The sequence below is a fragment of the Oenanthe melanoleuca genome, chromosome 2 (assembly GCF_029582105.1).
Source record: "Oenanthe melanoleuca isolate GR-GAL-2019-014 chromosome 2, OMel1.0, whole genome shotgun sequence".
NCBI lineage: Eukaryota > Metazoa > Chordata > Aves > Passeriformes > Muscicapidae > Oenanthe > Oenanthe melanoleuca.
The window spans coordinates 97457336-97482845 of NC_079335.1; the positions used below are offsets into that span (position 1 = coordinate 97457336).

A 25510-nucleotide genomic window follows, 5' to 3' on the forward strand; every position below is an offset into this window, starting at 1 on the left:
CTCCTGTGTTTCAGCTTGTGTCCATCACCTCTGGTCCCATCCCATTGCTGGACAAAACCTGGCTCCATTTTCTTCACATATTGACATACACTGATGAGATCATGCTTGCACCTCCTCTACTCTGAATGGTTCCAGAAAGCAGAGGGATAAATTATGGGATAAATTGGGTAGGTATTGCTCAATTTACTTTCCTCGACTGACATGGTCATAAGAAATGTTCCTTTCTTTTCCTGTTGTTTTCCCACTTTCCTTTTTTCCCTCATGCATATGTCTCCTAAATGTCATGCTGTCACTTTTTTCCATTGAATATATGTACCTGGAATCTTTTTATATCACAACAAGAAATGTTTAATCTGGAAAGGCATGCAAATAGAACAGCTCATATGAGAAATATGAACTGGTTTGGTTAGTTTTAGGCTTTGGACTGATTTATGACTGATTTATGCTTCCATGTGAATAAAACATAATCAGAAACTGTGGAGTGATACTACTGTATATACAAAGAGGAGAACTGCTGTCTCCTGTTACTCATGGGAATGTATAGGCCATCATCTAATTTTTAGAGGTTGTGAAAGGTGTGTTAAGTGACTAATTCATTTCACTAATATCTGACAAGCCACTTTCACAATGGGAAAAATTACCTTCCTAGATAATTTGGTTTTTAACAACTTATCATAATCGTTATTCTCCTAAGGGTGCATATTTTCCACTATGCAAAAAACTGGCATGGAATAAAAATGCTGATAGACAAAAAATCTGTGTTTAGCTTTAAAACAGAAGTTTGTGGGTTGTTGGTTTTTTAATATGTGTAAACTATGGTCTTTGAGATTTTTGCTCAAAAGATAGCCACGTGTTTCATGTGGTTTCTGTTTACAAAAAGGAAAATGTATTTTCTGGGGAAAATAAACTAGATTACACCACAGGAAAAGGAGGTTTGATGTTTCAATGTTCAAGAGTGCTCAGATGGAAATTCAGCTCCATAACCCTTTACTGAATTTAGGACATGGATTTTTCAGTTGTCTCTGTTCTTCAATATACTGTTGTATTCATACTGAATTGAATGAAATTTGCTGTAGAAGTAAAAAACAAGATTTTCTCTCTTTTGAGTTCAATACCAGGTAATGACTTTGCTGACTTCAGTAAAATAATTATTGATTTACACCACTATAAGCAGGGGCAAAGTCAGATTAGGAATGTTTCTCAAATTGACAATGTTCAGATGCATATTTAATCTTTGTTAAATGAAGCAATTGCAATAAAATGCACTATTCACTATTTTTCCTGTTCTCCCTGTAAACGCATTGTGAAACTGTGGTGGTTTTCTTTAATCTTTTTTAACTTAGTAATGAGGACCCACAGTATCCAAAATGTTACTCTCCTCACATGATGCCTCTTCAGTCTCATCTCCAAAATGACAGAACTGGCTGACAGAGCTAAAATTTACTAGTTTGGCTCCTCTGCCCAAGTCTGGCACAGATGAGGGACAATACTTCCTTTCCTGGATATCTGGATCCATTAGACACACCCTCAAGTGTCTTATTTGTTCTCTTCCATTTATGTTGGCCATTCCTTTCTAAAAGGCCATTCTCCTCCACCCAAGACAAGCAGCTAGGGGAGAAAATGGTTGAAAATGCTTGGAAGCTCCTATAAGCATGGGATTTTCCCCTGGGCATGTTTTGTCTGGGTTGCTTTATGATGCAGAGGTCTTACTGGAAGAAAGAACTGGCCCTACAAGGTCTGGATACTTTGCTGAGAGATGAATACTTGTTAGCATACATAATATACAGTACTGGTGGGGAAAGTAAGAAGAAATCAGCCAGTCATTTTGAGCTTATGCAACAAGCTGCACTCCTCTGACTGTGCTTTTTTCCAAAGTCTGCTTGTTAACTATGATCCAGCAAGTGCCATTTGTGCTTCAGGGGACTAAGAGTCTAAGCCAGTTTATTGACGAAAGCAACAACTTTATCATTAAATGTTAATGGCAATGTTTTGATTAGTCCCAGGATTCTGGGAGGGAGTTGTGTCCTTCCTTCAACAACCAGTAGTTACAGATGCAGCAAGTGTTAATAACCTCATAGGAAGCAAACTAGGCAGGCATACATTCCATCACCCAGAAAATGGATCTCATGCATTTTGAGGGACTGTTCACACTTTAAACCAAAAAAGTCTTCTATTTTTAATAGGGAGATTTGGGCTGTTTGCAGCACCTAAAACTGCAGTCCCATCATGTTGTTTCCCATTTCTCTCAGACCTGATGTTTAATGTGCTCCCTGCCATACAATATAAAGCTTAAAATGTCACCTGGTTGAGGAGTGGAGAGGTGAAGAAATTCAAACAGGAGCAGCAACAATTCTCACACTTTCAGCAACTATGCTCAAATGTCAAAAGAATAAACATAAGAAATCATGAAAGATTTAAATTGCTTCATATCTGATATGAGCCTTTAAAGTCACAAATGGACTTTTATAGGGAAACAAGAGTATGCATATGGGTTATGTGGGAAGGGAAAAGGGCTTCATATTTGAGTGTGGCATGAGTTTTATCAAATGATGGCCTAAAGGCTGGAGCCTGGATTTCGTCTCTATGCCAAATGAGAGCAGCCAGCTGCTCTGCTCCTTCTACCCCATCACTTTTGCCTTAAGTCTTTCTGTTAAATTGAGCAAATGACAAGCAAAACCCAAATTGAGGCTTTTGAATGGTTTGTCTTTAGGGATAGAGTAACTTTAAGAGATACTTTAGGGATACTGTATGCCAGATGAAGTGATGGGTTTGGGTTTGGTTTTTAATAAAGGTTACTTTTGAAAGGTCTCTTTATGTATACAGTAACCTTTATGGAGACCGCGTCTCTAGGAAAATCCAGTAGGTATTTGTATCAGTAACAAGTCTGATCATTCGGTTTTTCATCGCAGTAAAAAAAAAAGGTAGACTGAATAAGACCACTTATTATCTTAAGTAACAAGTCAGCTTAGATATCTGCTGCACTTTGCATTTTAGGAAATAGATTGAAGCTGCACAAAGAAATCTGGAACCTTTGTCATGGCCAAGAAGCATGTCTGTTTTTTGCAGTGGGCAGGGCTTTTCCAATGGATCTATTGCAGTTTTCTAGCCTCAGCACTGCTATAACTTAGAAGCTCTTGAAATGCAGCCCAACTTCAGCACAGCACTAGGGTGTACTAACAAAATATTATTTACTGTAGTTTTAGCACATCAGGGAGAGATCTGGCAATATTAGTGACCTCTGCATATCAAATCTAGCAATTTTTTTCCTTGGCTTCATTTAAAATAGTTGTATGATAGGCTGATAACCATATTTTAAACTCAGTCATGCTTGATGCAGGCTTGACTTACCTTACTTGAATTGAAGGTCAGTATCTATGGCTTGATTTTCAGGCAGCTGAGGAAGCAGGGAGTGCTACTAGTCCCGTAAAGCAGTAATCGTTAACAGCAGGCCTTTTGGTGCCACTCCTCTAAAACTGTGGTTCAAGATTGCTATCACTCCACCTCAAACTGGCTAAAAAGCCCTCCTGACAGCTCTTATCCAGACTCCACCTAAAACAAAAGAGCAAATGCAGGAGTGGGTATGTATCAGAGACAGGAGAAGAATATTCAAACATTCCTAAGAATGCAACATGGACACTCAGCCTCCCATTCCAAGACATCTAGCAGTGTCAGGCTATTGCCTTAGTTTTCCTTATAACCAATTAATAGTAAAGAGAGAAGTTGGTACATGACACTATTTTAACATGACAGCAGTGCCATCAAAAACATTAAAGATCTCCTGTAGCCTTCTCAAGCCTTATTCATAAAACCTTATGAAAATAACCACACACTCTTTTGCATGAAACCATGCCTACTGGCTGCCTGAATGGTGCTAACAGCAGTTGTAAAAAGCAGGCAACAAATCGTGTATGTCAGCCCTATAACTAAATATAATTTTCATAATAGATGTTCTTCCTATACAGTTCCGCTGTTTGTAATGATGAATAGATCCACAATAGTCCACGAGCTGGGACTTCTTGTTTGGCAGTTTATCCAACTTCTATGAACTAACCTGCCTGAAAATGGCACTTCTAATCACACTTTGTGTGTATCAGTCTCTGCATATGCAGTATTTTGCTCTATAATTACCAGGAGGAACAAAGTAGAGGAACCAGTGATTTTTAAGGTTTCAGTCTGCAACCAAGACCTTAAAATTGTAAGCTGTGTGAGAAGTGGAATAAGAACACCTGATGTAGTCCAGATCTGGGCCTTTTGGAGCCTCTAAGGCTGACATAGAGCATAGTTCCCTGCAGCCTTTCCCCTGCAGAGATATTCTCCAATATCCAGCCATTTGCTGCCACAAAATTATAATATTTTGATTATCTTAAAGACCCCATGTGTCTCTGTCATAACAAAGAGGGAGGTTCCCAAATTTTATGTATACAGATGTGGATACACACAGAACACATATATTGAGAACAGCCATTTATGTAGAAAACCAGGCTGAAATATGAGCAAGTCAGTCAATAAAAACTCGGGCAATTCTCAAGACAGCTGTTAAAAAGCAAAAAGTGAACGGGACTGAGCACTTGCCACAGAACTGTGTGCCATGGCATCCCAACAGCAGCATCTTCAGTACTGCCAGCCTGCATGGGTTAATCTTAGAGTATCACCAAGAATAGCCTCAACAGAAATGAGACTTTCATTCAGTGGTCACTCACCCTTAATTAAAAGGACACTTTTCAATTAAACTTCAATGACATCTTCTGAAAAGAAGTTTTACACCTACTATATTTCTTTTGGACAAAACAGTCTGCTCAGCTGTATTCCCAGCTGTACACTCTGTTTCTCCCAGCTTGCTGGCATCCAGCTATTTAGAAAGAAACTTTGTTATGTCAACTGCCAGGATTTTCTACAGTACATATTACATCACCTTTCCTGAGAAACTTGCCTGAGCAGATCCCTTTTCTTACTTTCCTTTTTTATAATGTTTTTCACATTTCTCTTTCAATATTTGTTGCTCTCTCTGTGGAAGCTCAGTTGCTGACATTTTAAGGAAAGGCTACATAGCAAAAGGGTCACTAATAGAGTTTTTTTCTCCCTGCTCCATACTCCTGGAGAAGCTCTCTGTGGCACCTTTAGTGAAAAGTTTAGAGAAAGTTTTCCTTAAGAAAAGCCTACAGCATTCACTGCCAGTTTCAGAACAAGAAAATAAATCTGAAGGATAAATTACCTTGGACATTTTAATTCTAAAGGTGAAGAAGTAAGGAGACGAAAGAGCAAGAGACAAAACCAAACAAGGATCAAATTATGCTACGGTGCAAGTAAAAAGCCAGATTCCTAAATTTCATCCACATCCCTGATATCTGCGTGGCTGTGCTTCTGATCAATTTGCTCTTGTGCCTCTGCTTACTTCTTCTTGAGTCTTGATCTTTATGAAACAGCCTTGGAAATCAACAGTCATACATCTTTCAAAATTCCCTCTACATAAAGATATATCAATTGAAGTGTGGTTTGTAGACAGCTGAAGGTGTTGGGAGCCTGCTCAATTCAGGTCCAAAGCCTTCGAAGTAGGAAAGGTAAGAATGAAGTGTATTAAGTCTGGGGACGGGATTTGGAATAAGTTGGGAATGAAGCATAGGAAAAAAGAAAATATAGAGATTTCTAACCTTAGGTGTATAAATTTGGGTGACTTAATGCACATGCTCACCAGAATACATGCACACATGTGTGGGCTGGCACGGGAGCTGGCTTGCTGTTTATTGATGCAGGCTCTTGTACAGTCCCTCCTTGCAGCAGGGGTGTGTGCAGGGGACACATACAGCCTGTTGTAGGGCTTCAGCTCAAAAATATGCTAAGGATGTTTATTTTGGCTACTGCTAAGTAGCTGAACATGAAGTTGGGAAGTATCTTTTATTCAAATGCAGCTCTTACTTCTAAAAACAGTGGCTTGCACATGATCTTCTTGAATAGTTTTGAGTTTTTCTATATAAACAATGGAGAAGAAAACCTAATTTCCAGTCTAGGAAAGGAAACACAGCTAAGTGAACACTTTCAGCAAGGGCAAGCATATTATCTTTGCCTGTTTGAGAACTCACTGAATTGAACAAAATCTTTTCATTAGCTGCAGTAGTCTTTATTACACTCCATTTCAATGATCTGTTTAGGATTAAACGTTTCTTGAAAGGCACACTGCTTTTAATACCCAAGCATTTTCCATTCCATTTGCTTCATTTTAGCAAAATGCTGAATGATCTGTGTCATGTTTAACACAAAGTGTAACTGAGGCACCCTGCACCCTGCAGAAGTGCTTTCTGGCCTTGTGCTTTTTAAGAGATCTCTGAAAAATCAACATTAACAAACACAAGCCAGCTATTTTGAACAAGCAGGCATAAATTTAGTACAAACAAACGTCATCTTTACTGGAAAATCTTTCAAGAGGTCATAAAAACAAACAAACAAAACAATTCAAAACCACTGTGCTTCAACAGCAAAATCATCTAAAATTTAGCTTAATCATTTTAAGGAGTATGAACAGATAACTAAAGCAATGGATAATAAAATATACCATGCACTAGTATCCAGTTAAGATGTCAGCATACTGATGATGGTATATAAACAATGCAACAGGAAAATTATTAAAGCAGAAGACAATACTTCATTTACTGTTCTGCTGGAATTACGGCTTAGGAAGTCACTAATACACATTCATTATGAATACTAGAAGTGAGCACAGGCAGAAACTTGTCTGTTACCCAAATGAGTATGACTAGTGCTGAATGAGTCTTTCACTAATCTTTCTTAAAGCCTGAACTTCACTTCCAGAAAGGCAAGATTATTTGGGAGGTTCCATTTTTCCACTTAAATGCAGAATCAGACACAGGGAGTTCTTCCAAGAGGTCTTTGGGTTTTGGTTTCTTCTGAGCAAAAAGAATATCAGAGTAAGAAAGCCCAAAAACCTGCTTCAAACTTGGCTAGCCCACCTCCCAGTTTTATGTTGGTTAGGGAATTTTATTCTCTTTTCTGGAAGAAAGAAAAGAAGAGGGAAAAAACCCAAAAAAAAAAACAAACCCAAAAACAAAAGAGGAAAAAAAAAACAAAAAACAAAAACAAAAAAACAACAAAAAAAAAAAACAAAACAAAAAAAAAAAAACAGACCATGGAAAACTAGTCCAAAGCAGTATTTTGTTCTTGTTCCAGTTGAGCTGTTAAGGATTTTGTCACTGGCCTTTGCCAGAGCAGGAAAAGACTTCAGTATATGAAAAACAGCACCCATCTCATGGTACAGCAGGACCCCCATGCCCTTTTTGTCAGAAAACACCCACGAGACTGCAAGTGCTTTCCCATTTTTCCTGTCTTAGGAGTCTCAGGTGAAGAGACAGCTGCATCATGCCAACCTATTGGGAAACATTAGACATGAGGTGTGTCCTCCAAAAGGTCTGAATCAGGATTGCAATGCCCAAATCAGATGCCTAAAGTAGGGTGGCAATCCAGTCTCAATGCAGACTACCCTTTTCCCTTCCTGAAATGCTGAATTTGCTGATTTTCCCAACTTGCCTTTTCAGTTTCTAAGGATTGCTGTTAGGAAGATGTGATACAGCAACTTAGTTTTTACTAAAAAATGCTGCAGTGAGAGATTCAGCTAATGGGACTGAGGAGCACTTCTGTCACACACAGAAACCCTGTGTAGGATGAGCTGCCGTCACAGGTAAATCCAGCTGAGTTAGTAACAGACTGGAAGCTGTGGCTTTTACAGAAAAAACGCAGACTCATGACAAACAAGGGATGTGATATTGGAAGGGAATTTCCCCTTCCATTTTTACCTGTTCCTCCCTTCATATTTTATTCCTCTGTCTTTTGCAAAAATCCAAGATGGTCATGTTATAGCTGCAGACCATGCCAAAGGTTTGTTTCCTCTCTCTCTCTGTACGAGTTAATCATTCCCAGCAAGCTTTCTGAGGTGATGAGTCAGTGACACAAAGAAGTGACAGATTAGGTGTGATATTTATTTTCTTCTGCTTTTTTTGGAGCATGGCTGTCTCCCCCACCTGAAAAAATGGAGGAAGGGGTAATCAAATGCACTGTAGCTGAGAGTTCTAAAGATAACAGCTCCAAACTCTGCAGCTTTACATAAAAGGCTTGTAGTTTTTTTATTCTTTTTGCTGTATGTTTACTCAGCAACACTGTTTTAGAAGTTGCAACATTAATCTTTAAACATTAATTACCAAGGCACGATTGCTTCAAAAATCCACTGCCTGAGGCCAGGGCCTAGGAAGTGGAAAATGTAATTTCAGAAAGCGATGAGAACAAATGCTGAGCCTTTTAATTGCAGGTTGGTACAAATGACTAACAGTAAAGCAAAACTCATTTTGGACGAATTTGTTGTTCTGCATGTCAAATTCAAAACTTAGCCGTGAGTTGCCTGGGATTTGTTCTTTCCCCCTACTTTCTTTGTAAAAGTCAGAGAAACAGATGAATTTTTGAGAGGTACAGGAAGTACTTTTCTAAAAATTCAGTTAAAATTATTTACAAGAGAGAAAGAGAGAGAGGAATAAAGCAAGGAAGAAAGAAAAGAAGGAAGAAAAGAAAGACTAAATGATGCATGCAAATTCAGGCAATATTGCAACAGTCAGATAACTGCTGTGTTCTTTTGGAGCTTCATTTCAGGGTGAAGGCTGCAGTGATTCTCAGCATCTATCTCCATCTCCCTCAGTTCTGCTGAAATTTACCTGGAATCACCAGCACTGTAACAATGGATCAGGCCTGCTTCATCACATGTGGCAACACAAGATGAAATGCTGCTGTGACTCAACATTGCCACGTCAGCTGTCCCAGCCTGATGCCAACAGAACCAGTGCAATAGCAATGGCATCTTCACCTCCACCCTTCTGGCCTTGCTGCTGGCAGAATGGGGCAGCCCTGTGGGGGCACCTTTGCAGGGCATCAGACACACTTCTTTTCACACAAAGTAAGGAACTTGTTCATTCTAGCCCCACACTGCCACAGCTGGGAAAACACATCTGATGGGAGATGTGACTCACAGCCTGATGGGTCTGAGGCTGGTTTCCTGCATGACCACTGGAGACACACCATACAAGCAGGCTCTGTGATGGTCCTAAAGTTGCATTTATGCAACAAAGTCTGGATGCCAAAGAGACTAAAAATTGTGATAATCTTTTTTTTTAATGCTTATGTTTACTTTGCTTCTCAGAAGCACTTCTGGCCTCACAGCACTGCTCACCTTGTGCCTGCCTCCCTGGGATTGAGAGATGTCATTCCACTTCACTACCACATGGGCCTAAATCACTGTATATACCAAAAATCTGCCTAACCCATCATATTTCATCCAGAGAAGCAGAGCAAAGGTGTTCATGATGATGGTCAGTGCAGCCCACCTCCTCTCCCAGTTGCTTTTAACAGTTCTGTACTGTAAAATTTTCCCCTGAGACATCTGCTTTTGATATGCCCCGAGTACATTCTCTTGCTGATTCATGCTGATGCACCCTTCTGTCAAATGGGGAATAAAAGACCTTCTTTACCTCATGGCTATTCTCACCAGGCCTGTACTGCAGATCCTTATTCACAGGCCAGTTTCTGCAGAATGGCTCATGACCACACTGTTAAGAGTTTGGTCCCTACTGACTGGACTGGCTGCAGCTACATCTCTTCTCATAACCCTGTAGTTAACAGTCACTATTTTCTGTTCATGGGCATGGTGGGTTCTTTCAGTTCAAAGTATGAAGAGTACTAACAGATGTATGCTGCAGGCAATCATAGCAGTGTTATGTAAAAAAACTATAATGCCAGAAAAAAAAAATTGTTGTGTGCTCTAGAAAAATGATGGGCGAGGGCACAAATTATGCTATTGCTATAATGATGAAGCACTGTCCTTGATTAAGGAAACACATTTGGTATCTTCCACATCTATCCTATGTGTTTGAAGCAAACCTTGGAGCGTTCTACACAGCTGACAATACTCACATTTCCCACTGGGGATCCCGATGGATTTGTCCAGAAGAGTGCTCTGACACTGATGGGTGTCAGGCATACTGACCATGGGTAGTATGAATGACCAGGAAACTCACTGCTGGAGAAGAACAGCAGTGCACCAAGTGCAGCCACAGCATTTTTAAGCAATAGCTGTTCTACTTTGATAGGGTCCATGAAGTTCAGGAGAGGTCTCTCACTCTCTTAGACAGAGCACCAAGCAGAATATCAAACCCAAGTGAAACACAGTGATGTACAGCAGCCCTCAGCTGGTGTGTGAATTGGTGGGTAAGCAAAGGTCACACACATTTTCCACTGCTCTCTCACACTTTCATCTGAAATCAAGATGAGTACTGCATTTGTAGGGTGATGTCTGGAAGTATGCAGGAGAACACCAGAGCTTGCACTGTCTCCCATCCTCCACTCCTTTCCCAGAAATCCAGTGGCCAGTTTCAGCTCTGTTTTATCACAGGTATGACCAGGAGACTGAAATGAGTCTCCTGTGGCTCTGCCCTTCTGAATGTCACTGCTGCTCCATGGAAACCCAGCTGCCACTATGTTTTCCTGACCGCCTCTGAAATGACTGTTAAGGACAGAAAATATTAATTAAATTTTAATTAATAAATTGAATACTGTGGGGTTAATTATAGCTATTTACAGGGAGTGTATAGGATTTGGAGGGCCTACCTTCTGGTGTTTTTACACAGTGTTGCCTCTTCCTTTAAGCTCTAATTAGCTGGCTTTTTTCTTTTTAATAGCCAGCCTTCAAATGACTGCTCAGTAGCTCCCATTTTGTTCCTCATCAGCAGTCCTCCAGCACAGCTGCTACAGAAGGAGAGCAGCCCTGCAGTTTGCCTTGAAGGGAGCAGGTGATAAGAATCTATAAGAAGTGGTGTAAACCGACAAAATAAATTTAAAACAAAACAAACCAAAAACAACCCCCAAAAAACAAACCAGGAGTCCCAAATGGTAAACTATGTTAAGCAAGGAAACTATATAAGAAACAAAGAACATGGGAAGAAATAAGAAGGAACTGCAACATCTGAAGCTGCTGCAAGGTCAAAAATGTTCTCTCTGTATGCAGCCCTCTTGTCCAGCTGCATATTCTGCCTTCCTGCATATGCACAATGCCAAAAGCCATCAACAGCAGATAAGCACCTGGGAAAAAGCAAGCTGTTCCAGCACTAAGTCAGCTGTGAAACTTGACATAATTTCTCCTCTGCTCTTTATTTTCAAACTACACATTTCCTCCCTCGTGGTAAAATCTTTCTAAATTTTAAATGGACCTGATAACTTCTAGCTACTCAGTTTATACTTCTAAAGAAAAAGGGTCCTTTCAGGACACTGTTAAGTGAAGGCACACAGTGACACACTGTGCCCAGATATGAGGAGTTTATTCCAGACAGTATTTCAATCTCATGCCACTAGATGAAATCTCAGTAGCCTAAGAACCAGCAAAGAAGAGAGCTTTGGAAGTTTGGGGATACTCTGGGCATTGTTTTGTTGGGTTTATTTGCAAAAGTGGCCAACACGTTCTGTAAGCAGACCACTGCTTTCCCTCAAGTATCTGCTCCTGCCTGCTAAGGGCTCATGACTGAACGGCTGCCACGGAGGGAGCAGAGGGCAGTGGCTGGAAGATGAGGGCTGGCACAGGCACCACAACCAGTAGCTGGCCTGGTGCCTGCCTTCTCCTTCCTACCACAGCAGTTGGCTCCAAGTGGTAGGCACAGGAGACTGGTTTGGGCTCCTGCTGAGGTGAGACAGGGTGAAGAAAAGAGGGAAGAAAATATGTTGGGTATTTTTCTTTTATTACCAAGAATAATGCTAGTTAGGGAAAGTGGGAATACACTGGCCAACATGAAAAGCAGGATATCTCTTAAAATTTCACATGGAACCCTGTGGTTTCTGAGGTTTGAAAACCATTGCCTAAATTAAGAAAGCTATCTTTCATCTCAAGAAAGGAAACATAATAGCCAGAATCACTCTTGCAGAAAAGCCTAACTCATCTGATTCCTCAAGCATGCTCAAAAATTTTATCTACTGTCCTTTGCAGCAGAAGTTTCACTGCCTAGGGATGCTGAGCTAAGAGCCCTCCAGCACCAAGGTGTCTCCTCACCTCATGCTTTGGCTGAAAGTGTCAGATCACAGTGCAGAACCCCTGCTCCAGGTCTGCCTTTCACATTCACAGAGATTTCCCAAAAACAGAGAAAATAAAATACTGCCTCCTCTTGTAGTATTTGGAGTTGTGACACCTGAGAAATGCATGCCAGCATGTGTAATAATGCATCTGTTGCAAGACGTCATTTTAAAAAGCACCCCTGCACAGTGTATCCAGACAGACTTTTCTCCACTTCAACAGTAAAACTAAATTTGTAATGAGGAGGTAAATATCCAGTAGCTTAGAGCTTCTGCTCCTGCCAGGACTTAGCTGCTTATGCAAAGTCCCAAAATCCCAGTTACACCGCTGACTGGTCACCCCCAAGCCTGTCACCCGTGGGCTGAGCGGCCTGGAGCCAGGCAATGAGAGCAGCGGCTTAGTTGCAAGCTCAGAGGGCTGAGAGCCTTTAAGGAGCTGAGAGCCCGGATTAGCAGGGTGTTTCCAGCGGGGCGCGGTGCCCGCCCGGCCGGCTGCGGGAGCCAGAGCCGCGGGCAGCCTCGGGCTGCCGCTGCCACCTTCTGGACACACGCCTCATCCGCCTTCCCCGTCGCAGGGAAGAACACTACGCAGACAGGCCTCATTTCACTCCCGAGTTCGGCTTTTTTGGGCTCCTCCCCGCCTCCCTTTGAATCCACCATCATGCAGTACATAACTGAGGGGCAGCAGCCCCGAAGGGCAGCAGCAGCAGAATCCAAGCCGGCTGCACAGTGCATCCCGCCTCCTGTGGAAAAGGATGTACCACAAACTCACAAAAATGTTCCTGGCCTTTAGCAATTCCTTCAAGAATTTCTGTGAAACAGCCAGGCCTCACAGAAGTAGACACAAGACTCATTTAAGGAACACCTGTGCAGGTTAATGCCAGAAGTGTCGTCTGAGGGGTTCACAGAGTATTTATTTGAGCAAGGACCAGCCTGTGGAGAGGGGTCTGACTTGCTTTGGTGGCTGATTAGCTTTAGTGGCCATGTACGAGTGCAGATATGAAATCCTGCCATTTATGCCAACAGCAGTTGTGCTGTCACAGAGACTTGTGCCCTTTAACATCCAAAACACAAACTGTTGCATGTGGTTACACCACAGGCATTTCTCAGAGCAAGGCTAAGGTTAGAGAGGCCACCTCATTCTGAAACAATCCAAAATTATATCTCCCATGTACAGCAGCTGCAGTTATTTCTATTTCTTATAGCTGCAGAGTGGGACTTGGCCACTGCCTTCCAAGTGGCAAATGGGATATATACACTCAGTCCTCAAAATCAGCTTGCAGAATGAGCTTGGGAATAGTTCTTAGTGCAGAGATGTCTCCAAGGAATGGTTTAAAGAGTGCAATTACGAGTGGTAGGCCAGAAAAAAAGCTGTGAGGTTGGAAAAAAATGTCTGAACCAGTAGAAAGCAAAGAGGAGCCAAAAGGAAGAGCTATAGGTAGAGTCAGGAAGCAGGCAGCAACAAAAACCTGCAGGCTGCAGAGTGCAGGGCTCCACACTGAAGACCTCTTCTTTTACCCCAAACTAAGATGCAACTTAAGAAATATGGACTTTGAAGCTGTCAAATGCTCGCAGCAGCTGCAAGCATGCAGCATGTAAAATAAAGGGCTTCGACTTAGTAGCAGCTTTTTTAGGGATTACTATAACATGAGACAGTGGCACTAGAAGCAATGGGCCTTATGAAATGTACACATAATAAAATGTGGTCTGTAAAGGGAACTTGAATGATCTAAGTATTATACAAACGCTGCTGCACTCCTATGCTGCAAAGGACATTTGTTTCCATTTCAGAGGACAGGGCTCAGCAGTAATGTGGAGTCGGGCTGAAGGACCCATAAAGCAAATGTGCAGCAGTGGTGAGGCAATGTATTTATTTCAGAATTAAATACTTTTTAAATTGCATTTATTCTTAAACATGCACATAGCAATATGATAAATACCAGCTGTGTGGCAATTAAAGCCACACTGCAGCTTTGACATTACCACATTGCTGTTATGCAACCCAGTTTCAGATGCTGACCCGTTCAAGTTTCCAGTTTTTACAGCTGGACTCTACCTGAGTTTAGCTACTGCACAGCAGCCCCAAATATACGTACTGTCGCAGCTAGTTTGTGCAATGGCTTAATTCAATTTCTAGATTTATTAAATATAGCAGTAAGCTATCTTCCACAACAGTGTAATCAGTAACTGATGATAATAGAAGTTTATTCATGTCAAAGCATCTAATTTCTACTACTGTTAAGTCTCAGTTCCCACAGACCTCCCGGACATGGAAGGATATGGACAAATCCTCCCTGAAGTAACTTTCAGCACTGTCTGGGACTCTGAGCTCTGCAGAAAGGGATTTATAGATGTCCTTCTCTCTAGGACTGATATATACTGTTGTATGATCCATAACAAAAGGCACCACTGAAGTACTTCTACTCTCACTGAGCACCATCTCTATTTATAAATTTTATAATTTCTGGTCTGTATTGATTTTAAAAGCAAGCAAGCAGCTGTTTAATACATTTTGACCACAAAGCAGAGAATTTGCACAAGTATTCCCACTAGAATGTTTGTCCTTTCGTGTCCATGCATTAGGGCTCTGTTTAAAATCTGTCCATGTCCCTAATCTCCCTAGGGAGCTTCCCTGAATATTCAATGCTAGTACACAGTCTGTAACAAAAGAGGGAGGGGAAAAAAAAAAGAGAGAGACAGAGAACAGTGTTTATGCATAAAGTTCAAGAGCCTTTCTACATAAAAAAACCATATGCACACACTAAAGCACCTCAACTACAGAGCCTGGCATTTCCACAGCAAAGATCTGACAGTGCTTGCAGTTTTTCAAGTCAACTAATTCACAATAAGGGCATCAGGCATCTGAGCTCCAGATGCACTCATTCAGGCAGCCAAGACCATAAATAAAATAGAAAAGAATACTCTTACCCTAACATAGATTTTATAGACATGTGTTGAAGGCTTAGCAGATGAGTTTTGCTGCCTCAGCTTTTACCTGTGTAACGAAGTAAATGCATAAAGCAGCTTACTGGCTTCTTCAATTCAAGACCTTTGCATTTGCTCCCATATGCTTCCATAAAGATATGGCTAATTTAAACAATAAGCAAAATCCTACTCCTCAGGGAAGCTGATGGCAATATTCCCACTGGTTCCAGCAAGCTCTGGGGTTTGCTCAACATAAATGCAATTGGCTGAACTTGGCTAATAGCATAACCAATACTATAACTGAATTTGTATTTTTGAATCTACAGATTTGCCACCTTAATGCCACCCCTGGTTCTGCTTTCATCCCATGGTTCTGTGGAAGGACAAAACCAGTGACAACGCTATTGTCACCAAAACTGGGGCTGCTGCAGCCTCAGCCCAGGCTGCCAACCAGCTCTCTCCCATGGAGAGGTGAGAAACCCTCTCTTGAATTAGGACAAGATATCAAAACATTTTCTCATATCACTAACTTTGTTTTGCTCAATCAACATGCTGCTCTAACACAGCAGAAAACTGGAATCAAAATCTGAAAGATGACATATCACATAGCAAACATTTCAGTTTTCAAAAGTGTTTGCCAGTTGAGAATGAGTGTTTTCCCCCACATAGAGACATCATCATCATCCTCATCATCATCATCATTCAGTCTAGCTTTTATAAACATCTGAGCATTCTTTTGAAGCCAGTGTGCTGTTTGGGCAGATGGCATGGAAATTTTACAGTCCATTTCATCCCTGATATCTACACTGATGCTCACTGTTAATAATGGGATACACACAGATACACAAATGAATATATATGCGTATACAGACATGTAAAGAGAATAACATGTTTCTGGTATGTTCTTATAAGAGAATTAAATTGGTGAAGGCAGATTTCTGAGCTCAGCACATGGTAGAAGTGCATCCTCAAAACTGTATATTTGGCTGACTTTAGGAAATACTGTGCACCGTGAGAAACTGTGAACATCTAAGAAATGGGGCAATGCCAGGGAGAGAAATACCAAGTCTGGGACCAAGGCCTGCATCAGAGGCAACTCCACGCTTGAGAGGTAGAATAGACAGTGCAGGGAACAGGCTCCAGGACTAATGCATTGCTTGCATGGTATCCATGGTTGGATACATCTTTCCAGAGCTATCTTTAAGAGGCAGCACTTGACTCAAGCAGCTCTTGCAAACTGGGCTCTGCTTGTCTCTCCATGCCTTGGCTTAGTCCCTATCCAGTCCCCATCCCTGACTGCTCTCAGGACCACTCCCAGATAACGCACTCCTGATTCCAGTCACAGCTCTGCTTTATAATGCAGCTCAGGGAAAGATGGAGGAGGAAGAAGAGAACAAACTTAAGTGATGATTAATGACTCAGACTAACTAGAGAATGTGCTAAAAGCAAGTTTGTTTCATCAATTGCAGTGCTTTGCTGTTTGCCTTACCCCCATCAGACTAGGTCATCCCAATTCCTTTTTTCCATTTAATAGCGACACAACTAAGTGGCCAGGAAGAAGCTGTATCACCTATCATAAAAATACAGTACACAGTAATCATAGGAGGCTACTGTTAAGACAAAGCCATGACCTCCACATTTAAGAATCTGCTGGTCTGTAATTCTGAAGAATACATTTATTAGCAAAATCCTGGTTTTATAACCTACAAATCAATACAAAGCTTCTTTCTGCATTGTACCAGATTTATGAATCATGAGTCCTGTAGTGCATGAGATTTTGTTTTAGAAATAAAATTGCTTGCTCAACTGCAGAACAGTTCAGACTTCTTTTTCTAAACTACTGCTTAGTCTCAAACCAGAACAAAACAGCTCTGGAATTATACATGCACTTAAAGTCTTCTTAGTATCTACCAGATCCAGTATAAACGCATAATTATGAGTTTCTAAGTCTGACATCTGCTTGATTAGCAGCATTTTCCATATCTGGCTACTTTGCAACACTTAGCAGCTAAGTAAAGCAGGTCTAGCACACTGTCAGAAGTGGATTTTTTGTTTTGGGGGGTGGCGGTGCTAGAGGTTTCCCAGATATCCCTTATTTCAAAGCAGGAAAAAACAACAATGGCCAGCTCTGTACCAAACCACAGGTCAACAGATTTCAATGGTCCAAGGTTAAAACTGGCCTCCAGCTAGCTGCACAGACTTTATCCCATAGGTATTAAACAGGAAACTTTTAAAGCATAAAGATAGTTACATTTATGGGACTTATCCTTGTAAAAGGATTTTTATCATGTACACAAAGACTAGAACCTTTCCTCCTTTGAAATGTTTGTGTTTGACACTTTCTCTAAAGCACAGCAAGTCTGTGTTTTTCTCTCTTGGACAGGCTGTAGGTTGAGTTTTGTTTTGCTATTCTTTTTTCTTTCACAAATCAAGCTGTCAGCAGCACAGGAAGTAATTCTGTAACTGGGACACGTAAGAGCTCTGTTCTGAGACTGCATTGCTGCCCCCAGTAAAGTCACCCTTGGAAACAAGAGCACTTGAGAATATCTTAGCACACAGTGAAAGGCTTTTTGCTACGGTTTATTTAGCTGAAAAGGAAAAACATAATTCAAGGAAAAATCTCAGAGCTTAGAGATACTGACTGCAGGCCACAACCTCTAAAGAGCGCTGTTTTTGAATATCCACTTCTGTGGGGGCAATGCTTTTGAGCTGGGAGATAAACCTAGTTTTAGGACTGATATGAAAGCTAAACAACAATATATGCTCCTTTCCTACACAAACACTCCCAAAACTAAGGGAGTCCAGCCCAATACCAAAGGGCCACGCTGTGCACAGCTGATTGCTACATTGCTTTAGCCTGCTAGCAACTTCTTCCTCTCTGCTCCTGACTCACTGCCCCCTATCACAGCTCCTAGGTGTTCTCTCCGCATGTCCAGGCTTCAACCCCAGTAGACCCTTCCCATCTGTCCCCAGAAGCCACATCTAGCCACCACAGCCCAGGTGGCCCAGTTTACCTAAGCTATATCTCCACCTTCAGATGCACTGTGCTCACCCAGCCCAGCCGTGCAATTAGCAGTGCAGCTGCACACATGTGGCAGACCACTTCTTGGCAACTATTAATCACATATTGCATAAGGAACAGTCCCTTAATGCAGGCAAGTCTTTCCACTCCCAAATCATGTAAAAGACATAAAAGCTTTTGGCCATGCAGAAGAGAGAACAAAATGAGTGGTAATTAACTCTCATGACTACAAAGGCTAACAACTTCGGCACTTGCAAAGGGGATCAGAGGCAGCTGAGCTGAGAAAGAACTGTAGCAGAACAAGCATTTGCCTGGGAGCAAGCACTGCCGGAGTGCTTATTTTAGAATGAATAGTCATGTTAGTTAACTAGAGCTAACTTTTGAACAAATAGCTCACGTTACAGTACACTAGATGCAGCCTTTGATGCACTAACTGACAACCTACTGCTGAGTTCTTTTTTTCAGAAATTAAAAAAACCCCCACAATTTATCTTTCATAGCTGATTCTGGGTTTTGGCACAATCTTTTCATAGATTAATGGAAACGAAACTAAAATGGACTTAATCATTGCAGCATGAGATATTTACATTCAGCAAGAGCATGTGGTTTGCAAAGAAAAAAAAAAAGGAACCAAAGTTTTTCTGTAAATCAACATGTGTGACTGTTCCTCACCATATCAGGACAGGCAAGTTTTGGTGCACTATACGACCTTGGTTTTTCTGACCTCTCAGCACAACTGCAGCCTCTAAGCACCAGGATTTGGTCTGCTGTTCAGCAGCCTACTATGCAGCCGGACACACCCTTCATGCCACTTACTTAAAATACCAGCGTGGACAACTAATACAACTCCCATGGTTTTCAAGAAGTAGGGGAAGAGAGCTGGGATTTGGGGAGTGATTTATAAAGCAGATAGAATTCATCCTGAAAATATTAAGTAAAAGGTGTTACGATTATTACCATGAAAATAAATGTATCTCATCTGGAAACACATTAATTCAGTGGTAAAAAAATCAGGAGTAAAAATTTCTTTTCTATATGAACTACTTCACACTAGTCATAAACTTAAGGGATTTGATGGGGATTAAAGATTCAGTTGTCAGCTGCTATGTCCTTTAATTAGCTTCCTAACATCCATACTGACTGTAGCAGCATGTTCCCAATTTAGCAAATCAGGCTGTCTCTGTCCAAGTTTTGCTGTAGCTCTGAAGACCTGAAAAAGAGTATTAAATGCAGTGATTCTTCTGCCCCCTAGTAGACATAATCTACTATATAAATTTTCTTCTGTCCAAGATTTTGTGGAATGGGCAACAAAAGTATTTAACCTAAATTCCAGAAGCTGTAATAAAGTGTGTGTGGCTCTTCATGATCTTTTGAGGAGAAAGTGACCATAGGTCTGCCATGACCTGTTCTCGTATCTCCTATTTTTACCTTAGGTCCACACGAAACTTCACCACATACATTCATTCACAGCTTCATATCCATACCACAGTTAGGTATGGATGGCCTTGCTTGCAAAGCACTTGACAGGACTTAGGGGTTCTCTGCCACATACAACTCAGACCCTGACTGTTTAACCCAGCCAAAACTTCTTCACCCCTGTTTTGCACTCCCACCTGCAATGTGGAGATTACAAAATTCAACATTTCCAGCTAAATAATCTTCTACTTTTTAAATGGTACACTCCTTAGGTCAGAGGATCAACCACATACTCACCCAGAACCAAGCACAAATCACTCTTTAATTTAACTCTTCAAGATCTCTGTGTAAGAATCAGCCCCTAAGATGTTAACCAGCTTTTGTTTAACAGCATTTTTAAAGTTCAAATGAACTGTAAATCAGACTTTGGGTCATTAGGTTTACCTTGTTTCCATCCTCCTGTCTTTCTATGATCTGGGTGATCTGAGTTTCTTGCTGGTCTTACACTTGTTTTTGTCATCTTACACTGCTGGAGCCATTCAAGAAACTGTAATAACAACACTTACTGCTCAGCTTTGACAGAACATAGCTATTTTTACTGGATTACTTTTCTGGCACAGCATTTAAAGCACCAAATGATTTGACACCTGTAATTTTATACTTAGAATAACACAAGGTATTCATACTTCTTTTGTAATATAAGATAAAAGTGAACACTACATATGTTCTCATTCCAGTGCTGCTGTCTGACAGCTATTTGCCCAAGGAGAAAAAAGTACTGTTACCTTACAGAATTATGTGGAAAAGTAAAAGCTATGGAAAAGAAATCATTAAATAACTAACGTATTCCCCTGCTAGCACTAGACTGCTCCCTGCAGCATGTTTTGGAGTGTTTTGTCCAGTCCGGTTTTACAAGTTTCACATTACTTTCATTTATATATTTAATACAGCGCTGAGTCCAATGTGGTTTGGTGCTGCTTATTTTCCTTGTCTTTCAACTAGAAAACTCAGCGCTAGACCAGCTGTTCATATAGAGTTAGCTCCAAAACAACTGAAAAAATATCTGGACTCTTTCCACTGACTTCAACAGGCTTTGGATCAGGCTCAGGAAAAGACGACGAATACATTTCATGTAAGACTAAGCAGGTTGCAGTCAGCAAAGTACAAAGAGGATTAGCTGTGTACAATCCAAAGGCACGTTACCCTGCGTGCTGAAACGCCTGCCTAACACACTTTCACTTTCACGGAGAGAAAGGGCCAGATTCATTCCTGGTGCTCTGCCATTAAGTCAATGCTACCATGCAAGGAATGAGTGTGATCTGGAATCCACTCAGTTAACCTCATTACAACCGGGATTTACCTAAACTAGAGGTGAGAAAATTTATTTTCTAAAATTGCAAAACCAGTAAGCAAATCACAGAATAACAGAATTGTTTGCATTGAACAGGACCTTAAAGGTTGTCTAGCTTCCAACCCTACTTCCCCCTTCCTCCCTCCCCCCCCACAATGGACTTTTTGCTTTTCAGTTAAGTTTGGCTCTTTAGAGACCCTGTGGGAGGGGTATCAGGAAAAAAACAATGGATCTTGTCTCTGTCAGGGAAAGACAACCTCTCCTTTACTTCAGAACTTAAAATGGGTCATATTTGGTATAAGACACACATATCTAGACCTCTACTTTCTGTCAGGAAAAGAGGTGGGCAACCCCAAACCGATTTTATGGAGCACTGATACTACAATATGCCCCCACTGTGTATGCTTTGAGAGCATGTCTTCTGAAAGCTAGAATGCCTCTAATCAGGGATTATTCTACCAGTGGGGGATTTATTCTGAACAATAGCATCAAATGAAGATGGTGGTGAGCAGTTATTCTTCCCACCCTTTCAAAGTTCACAGTAAAACATGTCAGTGTTAGGGATGTTCTCAGCTGCTGAGAATGCTTTAATAAACCACTTTTTTTTCTGCTCCTTCTGTTCCCTAGGGACAGGGACTTTATGGCACTGCTTTTTTGTGCAATGTGTACAGTTACAACCTATGCTAAAACTATGCCATTAATGAACCAACACTGGGTGTGTCAAGCAGATGAGATTGTTCTTTTGATCTTCTGAGCCCCACCACTGTGGCAGACAGGTGTCTAAACTGCTTTATTAATGCACTGAAGTCTTCCATCATTTCTCAAACAATACTGAAGGAAAAATCAGAATTTCATAATGTGTGGTTTTATGCTCTTCCAGTTCAAATCTAGCTGGAAGTAGGGGGAAAAAATATTATTTCTTAATTTTTCCGGGGGGTGGGAGGAATATTTGATGTGCTTGACACTCTTTGAGACAGCCAACAGAAGTTTCTCAAATTTCTGCTTAATTTCAAAGCAGTTTCCACACAACACGGGAGGTCTTTAGCTTTAGGTACAATTTTGAAACTAATTCAACAGAGCAAGATAATGGATTAGAAGTATTTTTGTGGATAACGTAGAATCACAAGAAACATGTTTAAAAATCATAGAGGTTTATGAACATGATTATAACAATGGTTTTAGCCTCCAACATATGAACAGCAACAAAAAACAACCCAACTGGTATGAGGCCACAGAAATATATGGAAGAAAGTTTATATGTAAATGCCTGTAGGAAAGCAATGTAGAAAATCCTTGATAACCCTTCCAAATACATTATTCTAATGTGGTATTGTGATTAAAAACTGAATCCACCCAATTTTTTCCAGACTGAATGACATTTCCAAGGAGAAGAGAAAAAGAGGCAATGTAGGACCTCTGCTCTATAAAGGAAACAAATCAAATTACCACTTCACAGGCAGCTAAGCTGATCTAACAAGTCACTTGCAAAAGTGAGAGGTCAGGCCTCTCAATCTCTTTGCTATCCTCCCAGATGCACTTGCAACATCTCAGTACTCCCCTGATCATAGAATGAAAGAAATCATTTGGGTTGGAAGGGACTCCAAAGACCACCTAGTTCCAAACCTCCTGCCATGGCCAGGGAGGTCACTGGAGCATCCTGATCTACCCACTAGATCAGGATGCTCAAGTCCCATCCAATCTGAGCTTGAGTGTTTTCAGGGATGGGGCACCCTTCTGGACAACCTGTTCCAATATTCTAACATCCTCACAGTAAATAATTTCTCCCTAATATCTAATGTAAACCTACTCTCAGTTTAAAACTATTCCCTCTTGCCCTATTATAACAGGCCCTTGTAAAAAGTCTCTCTCCAGCTTTCAAAAGGTCCCCTTTAGGTACAGGAAAGCTGCTCCAAGATCTCACTGGAGTCTTCTCCAGGCAGAACATCCTCAACTCTCCCAGTCTATCATCAAAGGAGAGGTACTCAGCCCTTTGAGCATCTTTGTAGCCCTCCTCTGTCTTTGCTGTAACAGGTCCATGTCTTTCTTATGTTGGACAGAGCATTTTACATATAGTCTCATGAGAACAGAGCAGAGGGAAAGAATGTCCCCCCAGGCTGTGCTGGCTACGCTGCTTTGAAAATAGCCCAGGAAACAACTGAATTTTTGGGCTAAAAGCGCACATTGCTTCAAGCTGATTTCAATCAATTTTCTGCCCAGCCTGTTTGTGCTTGGGATTGCCCCAATCCATCTGCAGCACCTTGCACTTGGCCTTGCTGGACTTCATGAGATTTACAAAGGCTTACATCTCAAGCCTGCCAAGTGTCATCACTTCCCTCCACACCTCACAGCTTGATACCATTGCCAAATTTGCTGATCCTCTACCTCGTATCTGTCATTTAGTGAGCCATTTACCTCACTATGCCAGAGAAAGCTACCCACCTTTCTGCTGTTTTTCTTCCAGGCTAATAGGTCAAAATGGCTATTGGGGAGATCTAACACATATCAGAACCAGGGCATGGTAAGCAGCAGAAAACCAAGGACTTCTGGGGAGGGAAAAAGGACTGGGGACTGACACATCTTTTTCCTGTGCAAGCTGAAATTGTCTGAGGCTGTCTCATGGAAAAACTGTCTTATTGCAAGGACTTGTTATTAGAAGGAAAGGGGGAACTGACAGGACAAGTAGAATAGTAAGTAAGGGTCCTATCCTTTGAGAAGCATGCATATCAGGGTGCAAACTAGAGTGGTAGAAATCCCATAGGTCTGAAGAGGATTTCATGGGTAGAATAAAGTGTGTACATATGCAGCAGCTACAACACACAGGAACAGGGAATGTATAATCTATATGCAAATAACTATGTAGTTCCCCATGAAAGCATGGGCCTGACTGCACAGCCATGTCTACATCAAGTCTGCTGTTTCTGATGTATTGCACTTCATATGCATGGCTGGACAGCACAGCACACACACAGAGCTGCTCCTGTGAGGGGAGAAGTTCATGTCCTGTGACTGCTACGTGTGCTCACAGTGCTGACATCCAGAGTTCCCAGGCATGCAGCAACCAGTTCAGAAGTATCTGCTCTCTACAGCCACCACACATTCAGAAAGCCTAGACAAATTTATGAAGCCCTCAAAATCTGCCTAAATGTGATTTCCAGTGCAAAGAATAAATGTGTCTGGGAAAAGGAAGCCTGTAGCATCTAGGAAGTCCTTTGCTACCTGCACAAATGCAAACACAGGACACCAAAAGTTTAGGAACACCTGTTCCTAATGAAGTGAAGGCAGAGCTGGAACTTAAATCTCAAATTCTTCCCCTGTCTTCTCTACCAACTTGATTTACCACAATTACATTTGAGAATGAATTGGAGAGGACATGCTTTCACATAATGAAAATAGAATAAATATCTTGCATTTTGGCCTCACAAACGTGCCTGTTACTGATGCCATTATAAAAGCTGCACAAGGAACCTACTTCAGGTCTAGACACCCAGGAAGAAAATAACTGTAAACAAGAGGCTATGCACTAAGATGAGAATCCACCCTTCTCTCTCCTTTAAATGGCATTGGCTTATAAAATTAATTACTTACACACCTCACAGAGATGCAGTACTTAATTAACATTTGTTAAGTGCTTTGCAATTCTGATGGAAGACATCACACCATCTTGCATCATGATTAATACAGTCTAAAAGTGATGCCATTGGTGTTGCTCAAGCAGAATGCTGAAAGGGTATCTATTCAGTTTCTGATTTTAAAAGAGGAATGGAGATGGAAAAGGTTTAGAAAAGCAAATTAAAACTCAGCCTAAAGAAAAATGGATAAATGGGAAGGAGAGGTGCTAAAACATTTTTCAGAGGTATTTACTGTGCGAGGTGCATTAATTCCTGCAAAACTAAAGTGTAAGAGCCTACAGCAAAATCCTGGCTCCAATCAAGTACATGGAAAATGTTTCACTGACTTTAGTGAGGTGAAGATTGTTAGTTGTTGTTATAATTTCCAGCAGATGCATCCCACATGAAGTTTTGCAACTTTGCACAGTTCCATGTTTATAGTTTAGGTTCAGGAAATAACCTCATCAAGCTCAGGCATGCTCACCATGTAAAGGCAACTGCTCAGCTTCTAATCTTTCTACTACATCCCACACTAGGAGTAAATCTTTCCATTCTGTTAATGAACTTGGACCTGAGCTACCTATTTAAGTTGGTGGCAAAACTCCAATTAAATGAAAGGTCTGTGGAGATCTCTGTAGATTTTGTAATAAACATGGGAAGCAAACATCCTGTGTTTAACAGTGTATACCCCTGGAGTTAACCATTTACTCAGAAGCCTGTGGAATTCTGACTGGAAGAACAAATCAAAACAAACCAAACAAATAAATCCCCAAACTCCCAAAGTAACAGAAATTCAGGCAACTTATTATTTTAAGCATTTGCCCTTCATACCTAGCAAGATTAATATTCAGAGAAACATGTTCCTCACCACTTCTGAATAAGGCAGAGTTAATTCAACTGAAAGCTTTGCACCTGTAAGGCTCAAAGAAGAAAGGTTAAAAAGATTAGCAAGGGAAAGGCACCAAAATTTGAGAGAAGGTACTGTGAGCTTCTAGTATTAAGAAGAGTCATTTTAAAGCAGGAGCCTACAACTACTTTGGGTAGGAAACTAAGTGAAGATGTTCTAGGCTTAAAATTTTGATTTTT

The 25510-nt window shown here is 41.0% G+C and overlaps 1 protein-coding gene across 2 annotated transcripts in view; it reads right to left on the reverse strand.

Annotated features, from left to right (window-relative positions):
* The window catches only part of LOC130249726 (cytochrome c oxidase assembly factor 1 homolog), a 52708-nt gene that overhangs the window by 20402 nt on the left and 6796 nt on the right, over positions 1-25510 (reverse strand). For both annotated transcript variants that reach the window (XM_056484773.1, XM_056484772.1), the window contains exon 2: positions 3349-3549. The gene's annotated coding sequence lies outside the window, so the exon portion shown is untranslated. The remainder of the gene's footprint in view (positions 1-3348; positions 3550-25510) is intronic.